Below are 13,007 nucleotides of genomic sequence, written 5' to 3'. Positions count from 1 at the left end.
AGATCCACCTTGCAAGGTGGACCTGGGTCCACAGCATATATCTCCAACTAATCAAAAGCATAATTCTCAAATCCCTATGAACACAACACTCCATAAATTAGACTAGACATACATAATTTTACCTTTGCGTCCCTTGATTCGAAGTATTACATCACTTGATAGACTATCGATATGTTTGGTCCAAGAGTGTTGTATAAGATTTTTAGCAAGGTTGATAGCACTAATATTGTCCGAGTGTTGGGTATGCGTTTTTGTTCAATAACATAGTCCGACAAACTTAACATTATAAAAAATTGAATTAAAAAAATTGAATTAAAAGTAACTTCAGTTAAACCTCGTTAACCGAATCAGACACATAAAATGGGGCGGAGGAAGTATTTAATAATCCGTTTTAAAGTGTTATTATTTTGGTTCTGTGTGGATAGGTATACAAGCAAACTTAGGGGTATCATCAAGACCAAATCCTTTAACTAGACTTTTTTTTTATTTGGACTGGGCTTTTTTTTTTATTTGGACTAGGTTATGAATAACCCATTTAGGATTGTTTGATTTGTAGAACCAAGAAACATAAAATGGGGCGGAGGGAGTATTTAATAATTCGTTTTAAAGTGTGATTCTTTTGGTTATGTGTGGATAGGTATACAAGCAAACTTAGGGGTATCATCAAGACCAAATCCTTTAACTAGCACTACAAGAAAACTGCACATAGACAACGGTTAAAAACCGTTGTCTTTGAGACAAAATTTCTGTTGTTGAAACCGGTGTTGTTAAAAGTTACGCACATAGACAACGGTTTTTAACCGTTGTCTTTTCTAGAAAAGACAACAATTTTTTAATCGTTGTCTATTGAGTGTTGTTGAAACCGATGTTGTTAAAAACTAAATATATTAATAGAATATTAGTATAATAGTATATTAATAGAAAATTTTATGTTATTTAAATTTAAAGTTTTATTACATTTTATCTTAATTTATTGGAGAACTTGTAAAAAAAATAAAGTTAGGCATTTTGAATTCGAATATTCGAGTCAAATCGAATATATTTGAATAATGTAGCCGAATCGAATACGAATAAAATTTTAGATTCGAATATTTATCGAATACGAATTCGAATAGTTCTCAAAATAGTCGAATTCGAACCGCTGGTAAAACCCACTAACACAAATTACTATCTGTTAATTGCTAACACAATCCGCTAACCTTTTACCGTTAATTGTCAAATAAGGCCATAACAATATTGAGCGGAACAGGAAAATAATAATATTATTATTAATTGGGACGTGAGGCCCAATAGGATACATACAAAGCCCAAAAGTATCGCCCTACAAAAATGCGACCTAAATAATAAATAAATAAATTATTGAAAGAATAATGAATAAATATAATAAAATAGCTTAACTAAATATAATAGCCTAATAAAAAATCTATGTGCTTAGAGGTTGCGGGGTTGATTTTCTTTGGTAATTCATGTAGTAGCTTGGTGGACAAGGGTCTATGTAGTTTATGTAGTAGCTTGGTGGACAAGGGTTATGTAGTTTAATGAAGGATTTGGGTTCAATTCTTATTGGTAACAACCTTTATTTATTTTGTTCCAATACAACACACAAACGACAACAGTTAAATAAAACCTTAAAATCGTTGTCCCAAAAACCGTTGTCTTTTTAGTAATAAAAAACGGGTTTTAAACCGTTGTCTTTGTAGTGTTGTCTACTCAAGTGTACTTAAAGACGACACACAAACGACAACAGTTAAATAAAACCGTTGTCTTTTTAAAAATAATAAACGCGCAAAGACAACGGTTTTAAAAAACCAAAACCGTTGTCTTTGCAGTGTTGTTTATTCAAGTGCACTTAAAGACAACACACCAACGACAACGGTTACATAAAACCGTTGTCTAAATAAAAAACGGAATGCAAATAGACAACGGTTTTAAAAATTGTTGTCTTTGAAGTGTTGTCTATTGAAGTGTGATTAAAGACAACACACAAACGACAACGGTTTTGTTAAACCATTGTCTTTAAATGAAAAAAAATGCACAAAGACAACGGTTTTAAAAAACCGTTGTCTTTGTAGTGTTGTGTATTCAAATGCACTTAAAGACAACACACCAACAACAACGGTTATATAAAACCGTTGTCTTTTGTTTTAAAAAATGCACATAGACAACGCTTTTTAAAAACCGTTGTCTTTGCGGTGTTGTCCTTTGACAAAACGCATAAAGACAACACACTAAAGACAACGGTTCGGTAAAAACCGTTGTCTTTGATAAAAGTGTTGCGTCAAAGACAACGGTTTTGTCCAAAACTGTTGTCTTTTACACAAAGGACAACACTTTTGTCAAAAAATGTTGTCTTTTTAGTGTTGTCTATGTGCATTTTTCTTGTAGTGTAGATTTTTTTTTTATTTGGACTACGTTATGAATAACCCCTTTAGGATTGTTTGATTTGTAGAACCAAGAAACAAGATTTGTGCCACTATGATGCTATTCCATTGAAGTTTCACAAATAAAGTTTTGTTCACTCCTTAGTTTTATCCCTACTATAATAAGTATTCAGTCATTATACGGTGGACCATGGTCACAAAATGACGCCATTTCAGTAAGTGGGAGAAACAGCGGCCGTTATTCATAATGGAGCTCCGTAACTGATACTGTACTACAGTTCATCTAAATAGATACTGTCTCACATTTGTTTTTATATTATCGAATGAAACTGCAGTTATATCGAAAAGGAACTGCAGTTGTGTTGAACTGATACTGAATAACAGTTTCGCATTTTTTGTGTATATTGTTCAATGAAACTGTAGTTATATCGAAATGATATTGTAGTTGTGTTGACAGGAATCTGCAGTGTATTATAAAAGGAACTGTAGCTGTGTTGAAAGGAAACTAAATAACATTTTCACATATTTGAGTATATAATGTCGAATGAAACTGCAGTTATATAAAAAAAGGAACTACAGTTAGTTGTATTGAAAGGAACTACGCGCAGTTGTCTTGAAATGGACCCGCAGTTATGTTGAAAGGGAACTACAGTTGCACGGAATGGAAGCCATTTCAACTATTTGTTTTAATTAATCAAAACGACGTCATTTTGATCCGCGGTCCACAGTAAAATTTGCGATAAGTATTGAGTCAGGCTTTTGTATAGTACCAGGCTCGGGCCTTTTTCCGAGCATAAAGGGCTTTCTTTAGCATGTAAACGTGATCCAAAAACTTTGGATACATAAACCCATTTAGTTGGCAGACACCAATGTCTTCTTTTATATAGCCATTTAAAAATGAATTTTTTACAGATTTAAAAATGAAATTTTCATGTCCATCTTATATAATTTAATGTTCAGAACACATGACACTTCAAGTAGAAGTTTAAAGCCATGCTTCTAGCACAAGGCTTTAAGCAAAGTGAACGAATCGACTTTTTTGACACATATGCTTCTGTGGCAAGAATTGTTACAATATATCAATTAGATTGCTAATTGCTATTTCTGCAATACACAATCTTGTAATTCACCAAATGGATGTGTTATACGACATTTTTAAATGGTGAATTGAAGGGTGAGGTTTACATGAAAAAACTAGAAGGTTTCATAGTTAAAGGCCAAGAACATAAAGTTTGTAAATTAATCAAGTCACTTTATAGTTTAAAGCATGCCTATAAACAATGACATGATCGATTTGTTTGATCAAGTTGTGTTGGGAAACGGGTACAAAATTAATCAGTCCGATAAATGTATCTATAGCAAATTTCTCAAAGGATACTTAACCCTAACCCTTCAGGAACTAAATATTTCTCGAAGAATACTTAACCGTGACCCGAATACCAAATAGACGCACATCATGTACATGGAGGTATACTCGGGAATAATCCCTATCTGGCATTATTCTGTTAGTCAGTCATTAGTTGCTCTTATTTGAGTGTGCACTTCTCGGACATAACCGAGAGGTGCCAGAAGCACCTCTTGGTCGTGTGACCGAGAAGTAAACATATCTTCTAGTCACAAGTGAGAGTTTACTTTTTTACCTAGCCGTACTTCTCGGTTGCACTTATTTCAAATTGTTAGATTCCCTTATTTGAGTGCATACCCCCTGAACGTGACCGAAGTCAGAAGGACCTCTCGCCATGTGGCCGAGAAGTAAACATACCTTATGGTCACATGCGAGAGTAGTGTAATTTTTTGCCTAGCCGAGAAGTAAGTTTACTTCTCGGGGACTCAAATAAGGGCAACTAATTAGTGACATAATAGTGCCAAATGGATTTAATTGACGAAATTTAAAAAAATTTGAAGATTAAATTCGCTCAAATTGAAAAGTAGGGACTAAATTAACAGTTGCAAAACAACTGAGTGGCAAAAACAGTGAGTTTTCCCTAGTAATAAAAGATGTCATCTCAGCAACTTGGGATTTTAGAAATTCTACGGTCTTCCTGTCACATTCCAGATGTGATAGAAGTGAAGAAGGTGTAGCTACATGCAATTGTTGGTTCAGTTGTAGATGGAGGGGCAATTGGAACAACAGGTACTGATGGATTTAATTAATCCGGGGTGTACAAATTAATAAATCCAATAAATAAAAGAAGAATGATAATGAAGTGATTGCAGGGAATAAATAAACAATGACACAAGGATTTAACGTGGGAACCAAAGCGGTAAAAACCACGGGCCTTTTTCGGCTAAGCCAAGCCGAAAGTCTTTATTATGTTTGGTGTAGCTGTTGTACATGTACAAAGGCAGCCATGGCCATGGGAAAGAGGAAGAAAAATATGTAGAACAAAGGTTATATCTTTAAGACTGAATGAACCTGGATCCCTTGTTTGATCTTTCTGAGCCTTTATATAATGTCTTTTTGCACAGTTATAACTTCCCTGTAGCCTTTCCTATTTTCTTGCTGGACTTCTTCTTCTTTGACTAATAATAATAATAATAATAATAATAATAATAACAACGCATATAATAATAATAATAATAATAATAATAATAATAACAACGCATATTATATTATTCCATCATGAGTCCCTCACTTTCTTAGCCGCAAGTATTTGTCGGCTTAAGAAAGTAGAGAATTAGTACATGTGAAACCAAACTGCAGGTAAAGATAAGAACATGCACTCGGAGGTGCATCCTTAATGACAAATGTAGTCCGGACTACATGTTTGTGCACGGGACACTAAAGTTGAGCTCTCATCGCACGGAGCGTTGGGGAGAGTCACAATTAGGTGCGAAGAGCACCTGGGATCCCATGATGTATAATTACTTCCTGCAATCCAAATATATAACATATGATTAGTGGGGCAGGCCCTTATTATTGTTTTAAATCTAAAACTGAAATTGAAGATAGGTTCAAAAATTTCAATCTTCTTTTATTGTGACCAACTGCATACTTATTCATTGTGACCATTGTTGTAGGAGGTAGCTAGCGCGGAGCTTACCATGTAATTTATATAGTAGCGCTGGGCTTGCCTTGCGATGTAGTTGGTAGCATGAGGCTTACCATAGCATATTATATATGTAAGTGGCGGCATGGAGCTTGCCATGTTATACGGTTATTTGAATAAACACACGGTTGGACACATTAAATAGTTGGAAAAGAACATAAAAGAAATAATAATAATAATAATAATAATAACTAAAATATTAAGAGCATCTTCTTATCTTTTACTGCCAATTGCAATTCACTTCTTGATGTTATGATGATTTTTCTTTTTTGTCTTCACATATGACCGGCAACAACTGCCTCTATTCGTAGCATCACACCTAGCAACAACAATTCAATCGCAGCACCGGCAAACAACAGTTCATGACTTCACGTTTCCAAAATTTCACATGGTAACATAGCCTCTGATCTTTCAGAATGCGCAACACGAGAAACTGCAGCAGATCATATCGCATTAACTGCGCAGAATGAAGTTCGACCTCGCCTACTACCGAACGGGCCAACCTTTTGGTCAACATTTCTTAGCCAACCTCATTTAAATGGCTAGTACCCTAGGGGTAGTATGGGGTCCGACCTCACCTATCGCCGAACGGACAAGGTCTATAAGTTAAAACCTAAAAGGCTTTTACTTAAAACGGCCAAACACCCTAGGGGAAATACAAGGTCCGACATTGCCTATTGCCGAACGGAAGGGTCCCTAGACGCAAGGTCGACTGGCCTCGATTTAGGACGACTAAAAGCCCTAGGGGTGATACTGGGTCCAACCTCGCCTATCGTCAAACGGAAGAGTTTCTAGGTGTAATATCGAATGGTCTCGATTTAGAACGACTGGCACCCTAAGGAGGGTACAAGGTTTGACCTTGTCTACCATCGAAAGGGTGTGCTAAGAACTGAGGGTTGAGGTACCTTAGTCTAACGCCAACGCAAAAAAGCAAACAACAATGACAAAAGCAAAGAAAGAAAATACATAAAAGAAAAACAAAACAAAAAAAAAAACAAAAAAAAAAAAACTAAGACGACCTCCTTATGTCAAAATTAGGCAGTGCTCCAAGCTCGACCTAACCTCCTTAGGTCAAAACTAGGTCAAGCTCCGAGCTCGACCCGACTTCAATTCCTTAGGTCAAGCCTTGGTCAAGCTCCGAGCTCAACCTAACCTCCTTAGGTCAAGCCTAAGACAAGCTTCAAGCTCGACCCAATGTCCTTAGGTCAAAACTAGGTCAAGCTCCGAGCTCGACCCGACTTCCTTAGGTCAAGCCTAGGCCGGGCCCCGAGCTCAACTTGACATCCTCAGGTCAAGCCTAAGAGTAGGACTGTCAAAATGGGCCGAAGCCCGCGGGCTAGCCCGCACCCGCCCGGCGATGGGGCGGGTTAGGGCCACAAGAATAATGGCCCGCGAAAGTGCGGGCCTAACGGGCTTGGCCCGCTAAGGCCCGCAGCCTGCGGGCCAAGCCCCTAAATAAATAAAAAAATTATACATATTACACAGCAAGGCAGTACGCTGCCTTGCTGTGTAATATATATATTATATAACATAATCTATATATTATATAACATAATCATGTTATATAATATATATGTTACACAGCTGCCAACTGCCTTGCTGTGTAATATATATATATAATATTTTATAAAATATAATTTTTAAAATTTTTAAATACAAAAAAATTAATATTACTTGTAGGCTTTACATATTTTTTAATTTTAAACTTTGAATTAATATTAACTTTTGTTAGATTATAAAGTTGGATTGCAAATTCGCAATGTTAGTATTTATAGACTCTACTTATTGTTTTGAACTTTGAATTCAACAAGAATTAAGAAAAAAAAAAGAGTAAAAATTTAAAAAGCCCGCGGGCCGACCCGTGGGGCCCGCGAACCCACGTGGGGCAGGCTAGACCGCATGAACCCTAGCCCGCGGGCCTAATGGGCCGGCCCGCAAAAGCCCGCCAGAGATTAGGCCCGCAGTGGGGCGGGCCAGCCCACTTTGACAGTACTACCTAAGAGAAGCTCTAAGTTCGACGTAACTTCCTTAGGTCAAGGCTAAGCTCAAAGTTCAGTCCGACCCCCTGGGGTCCAAGATCAAGTCGAACACAAGCTCAACACAACCTCAAGGAGGTTGGGCACGCGAAACCGGGTAAGGTCCGACCTCCTTAATTAAGCTAATCTTGAGCTCATCCCAGGGAGTTCAAGTTGGAAAGGTTATCCGAAGTGAAGTTGGACCTCAAGCTCTAGAGGTCATCCGAAGCAAGGTTGGACCTAAAGCTCTAGAAGTAATCCAAAGCGAGGTTAGACCTCAAGCTCTAGAGGTTATCCAAAGCAAGGTTGGACCTCAAGCTCTAGATGTTATCCGAAGCGAGATTAGACCTCAAGCTCTAGAGGTCATCCGAAGCGGGAAGTCCAAGTCTTCGTGTTTGTTGAGGTTGGACCTCAAGCTCTGGTGGTCATCCGAAGCGAGGTTAGGCTTCAAGCCTTAGAGCTCATCTACAGTGGAGTCCAAGTCTTCGCGTTGGCTGAGGTTGGACCTCAAGCTCTAGAGGTTATCTGAAGCGAGGTTGGACCTCAAGCCTTAGAGCTCATCCGGAGTGGGGTCAATAAATCTGATAAATAAAAGAAGAATGATAATAACGTGATTGTAGAGAATCAATAAACAATAACGTGGAAACCAAAGCATTAAAAACCACTGGCCTTTTTGGGCTAAGCCAAGCTGAAAGTCTTTATTACATTTTGTAGGTGTATGTACGCAGGTCATGGCCATGGAATGAAAGAGGAAGAAGGAAGGTACATAGGAGAGAGGTTATTTAGGACCAAAATGAGTATGATATCCCTTGTCTGATTTTTTTGAGCCTTTATATAATGTCTTTTTGCACAATTATAACTTCCCCGTAGCCTTTCCTATTTTCTTCCTAGACTTCTTCTTCTCTGACTAATAATAATAATAATAATAATAATAATAATAATAAGGCATATTATATTCTTCCATCATGAGTCTCCCACTTTCTTAGCCGCAAATATTTGTCGGCTTACGAAAGTAGAGAATTACTACAGGTGAAACCAAACTGCAGGTAAAGATAATAACATGCACTCGGAGTGCATCCTTAATGACAAACGTAGTCTGGACTACATGTTTGTGCACGGGACACTAAAGTTGAGCCCTCATCGCACAAAGCGTTGGGGAGAGTCACAATTAGGTGCGCAGAGCACCTAGGATCCCATGACGTACAATTACTTCCTGCAATCCAAATATATAGCATATGATATGATTAATGGGGCATGCCCTTATTATTAGTTTAAATCTAAAACTGAAATTGAAGATAGGTACAAAAGTTTCAATCTTTTTTATTGTGACCAACTACATATTTATTCATTGTGAACATTGTTGTAGGAAGTAGCGTGGAGCTTACCATGTAATTTAGATGGCAGCGCTGAGCTTGCCTTGAGATATAGTTGGTAGCACGAGGCTTACCATACCATATTATATATGTAAGTGGCAGCATGGAGCTTGTCACGTGATGACTCCATTTCTAAATACCTTTTTGCCCCCTCTTTCATCTATTTTTGTAGTTAAGTGTTGAAACTTGAGTGGGATTTATTACTTGGTTGTGTGTTTTTGTGGTTATAGGTGAAATTCTTCACAACGAGTGGTAAAGGAAGCATTTTGGAAAGCTTTGGATCAATTTTGGTAGCTTAGGATCCCACTCAAGGAGGGAGAGGAGCAGCGGAGCGCACAATGGAGCAAGAAACAAAGAAAAGTTGGAAAATGAAGGGAAACGGCCAGTGACACGGCCGTGTCCCTACCCGTTTTGGTCCGCCCTAAAACTGTTCACCGAAATGGGTACTAACATGGCCGTGTCCCTACCCGTTTATGTCTGCACTGTTATGTTTTAAGCGTTTTTCTGCTTCAATTTTGATTATTATGAACCCTAGCTAGTGTATAACTTCTCTCTATTATTTTCCATAGCAAATATTAGCTTAGAATAGCTTAGATCTACTTTAGAGAACACATTGCAAGCTTTATTTTGTGGATTTGGAAGGGATTCCACCAACTTTCTTCAACATTTAATAGTAAAGTTCTCATTTCCTCTTCTTCATCTCTTCTTTACATTTATTGTGCTTTTATGATTTCTTTGATTGATATTGCTATGTTTACCTTATATATGAGTGAGTAGTCCTTTTTATGGGTTAGATTTGGTGTTTATTGCTCTTATTGATGCTGTTTATGTGATTATTGCATAAAGGGGATGAACACCCATTTAGGGTTATTGAGTTTGAGTTGGATTTTGATTTTATCTTTCAATAGTTATTGCGCAATGATTGTTGTTTGTCTTTGGAAAGTCTTCCATCAATGGGATTGATGGGACTCACATCTCAAACCCATTTTCTCTTCTATGGAAATAGGGGTAGATTTGGGGCTTAAATAGCTTTTGTTCTTCAAGAACTTAGGTTGATACACCATGGAAATGGGGCAACCTTTGTTCTAATAATCCTTGTGGGGAACTTGGATTCCTTAGTGCTAGCTTCAAGAACCTAGGGTTAATGTTCATCCCCCAATTCTAAGTTTGAATGCATCAATAGAGTAATACACCTAGTCTAACCCATCCTTTCCAATAGAGTTTAATCCTAGTTAAATCTTGTTTTCCCTTATATCCAAAACTCCAAAAATACTTCTTAGTTGTTACACCTTAATCTTTAAAATGGTTTGCTTGGATCCTTATGGGTTTCAAGACCTTGGTGACTAGAGTCTAGGTGATTACTCCTTACGTGCCATAAAATCCAATCTCCGTGGTTCGACTTTACACCCATTTTCACACTCCCGCTCACACTACATCATCACGTTATACAGTTATTTGAATAAACACACAGTTGGACACATTAAATAATTGGAAAAGAACATAAAAGAAATGATAATAATAATAATAATAATAATAATTATTATTATTATTATTATTATTATTATTATTGATTGGGCCATGGGACCTCGGCGGCCCATTTTATGGGATAAGTCTTGGCCCAACTGCCTAAGCGGGGTATCCATCTTTATGGGTGAGGTGTTGGCCCAATAAGAATAATGGGAATCTATTGGGCTAAGGGGAGAAGGAAGTTTGGAGCAAAATAATATAAAATGTGCTATCATAAGAGTTTAAACCCACAGCCTCCAACATAGCAATATAAGTTCTAAATCATTAAGCCACTCAAGATCTTATATACTAAAGGGCATGAATCTCCACTTATGCATGGGAGCGCGTTGGAAGCAAAGTAGTGGAGTGACACGTGTGTGGCTAATATTGAAGGCAACCCGATGCCGTTCATTTGTCAACGATTCATGAATCCTACAACTATATAAATAGCCACCCTTCCCTCCACTTTAAAGGCATCCCTTAGCTCACAAACCATGTCTTGGTCCATTAGTCTGAGTCTTCTTTCTCTTATCGACACGCTAGGGTTCGAGTCCAGTTGATAACATATTTAGTTCTGTTTTATTTGCTAGGTGGATCCGGTCAAACAAATTAAATACATAGCCCCCAACTCCCCATGAAAGAGCTCATGAAAGCAAATTTTAACATGCGTGGCTATCTTGCTCATGCGTGGCCAGCCGATTACTTTCCCATGCGCAGCCAACCGCGGAAACTACATCAGCGGAGACAAAGTCGGCCTCCAAGAGACGAGCCTACACTCCGCAGAATGCCTGACATGGATATTGCTGCCTTGTCGCGCCCAACCGCAACCAATACTCCCCAGGCGAAACAACAACATGGCAGAAGGCAAGCACAATCGGATGTGCGCACAGCACCACCGCACAACTGCCGAGCCCGAACTGGAAAATCGAAACCGCCGCCCATACCTTACCTCCTTCGTCTATTCTCCGACTTGGAACCCACCTTGGCAAACTTCCTCAGAAGCTTGTCCGGCGGAGCTTTAGTCACCTGCTGAACTTTGGCTGCTGCTGCTGCATTCATACTGTTCTCCATATTTGCTTCAAGTTTCAAGATTTCAATTTCCAAGAATCAAGGAGAGATGGAAGGATAAAATATATAAACTTGTATTATTTGCATGTATATTTGAGATAATGTACTAGATGGAGTGATCGAAATGAGGCTTGCTTACATAGAAAAAGATGAACAATATATAGATTAATATTATAAGGATGAATAATATATTTTGTTGTGAGATACAAAACGGAGAGCAAATTAAACTTGAGTGTTTAATTAGCTCTCAACAAGAGCACCATTGATGGATTTAATTAACCTGTGGTGTGATGGGTGTAGTTTGGACTACATGTTTGTGCACGGGCACTAAATTTTTGACCTTTCTTGTTCAAAGCATTGAAGATCATATGAAGGTGCACGGAGCACCTAGGAGTTCACCAAGGTTATTCCCTGCATGCTAAATAACACATGATTAGTGGGCCATGCCACTAGTATTGATTTAAATATAAAATTAAAACTGAAGATAGGTTCGGAAATCTCAATCTTCTTTTATTGTGACCAACTGCATATTTATTCATTGTCAACAAGAGCACCATTGATGGATTTAATTAACCCGGGGGTGCCCTAATTAATAAATTCAATAAATAAAAGAAGAATGATAATGAAGTGATTGCAGGGAATCAATAAACAATGACACAAGGATTTAACATGGAAATCAAAGCGGTAAAAACCATGGGCCTTTTTGGGCTAAATCAAGCCAAAAGTCTTTATTATGTTTGGTGTAGGTGTTGTACATGTACAGAGGCAGAAAAATATGCAGAATGAGCCTGGGTCCTTTGTCTGAACTTTCTGAACGATTATATAATGTTATTCCTTTGCAATTACAACTTCCTGTAGCATTGTCTACTTTATTGTTGGACTCCTTCTTTTTTGACTATTAATAATTAATAATAATAATAATAATAATAATAATAATAATAATAGTAATAATAATCTTTATATATATAAAAACAAAATCCTCCAAAACGAAATCTTCTTTCCCGCCCAAAGTATTGTACATTAAAACAATTAAAATAATAGAATAATATTAAAACAATACCATTCCTATACTACAATTCCAATACAATTCGTATAAACAATAGAATAATATTAAAACAATACAAATTTATATAAAAACAAAATCCATAATATTAAAACAATACAAATCTTTATCTTTATATTATTATATATATAAAAACAAAATCCTCCAAAACGAAATCTTCCTTCCCGCCCAAAATATTGTACATTAAAACAATTAAAGTAATAGAATAATATTAAAACAATACAATTCCTATACTACAATTCCAATACAATTCGTATAAACAATAGAATAATATTCCAATACTACAGAATAATATTAAAACAATACAATTCCTATACTACAATTTCAATACAATTCGTATAAACAATAGAATAATATTAAAACAATACAATTATTATACTACAATTCTAATACAATTCGTATAAACAATAGAATAATATTAAAACGATACAATTCCTATACTACAATTCCAATACAATCCGTATCAAATAAATCTGCTATTACAACACGAAATCCAATACTACAAAATGAAGTCTACTATTCTACAATTCCTATACTACAATTCTAATACA

The sequence above is a fragment of the Ipomoea triloba genome, chromosome 5 (assembly GCF_003576645.1).
Source record: "Ipomoea triloba cultivar NCNSP0323 chromosome 5, ASM357664v1".
Taxonomy (NCBI): domain Eukaryota; kingdom Viridiplantae; phylum Streptophyta; class Magnoliopsida; order Solanales; family Convolvulaceae; genus Ipomoea; species Ipomoea triloba.
The sequence above is the reverse complement of the archived record's forward strand: the minus strand, read 5'-3'. Positions refer to the sequence as shown.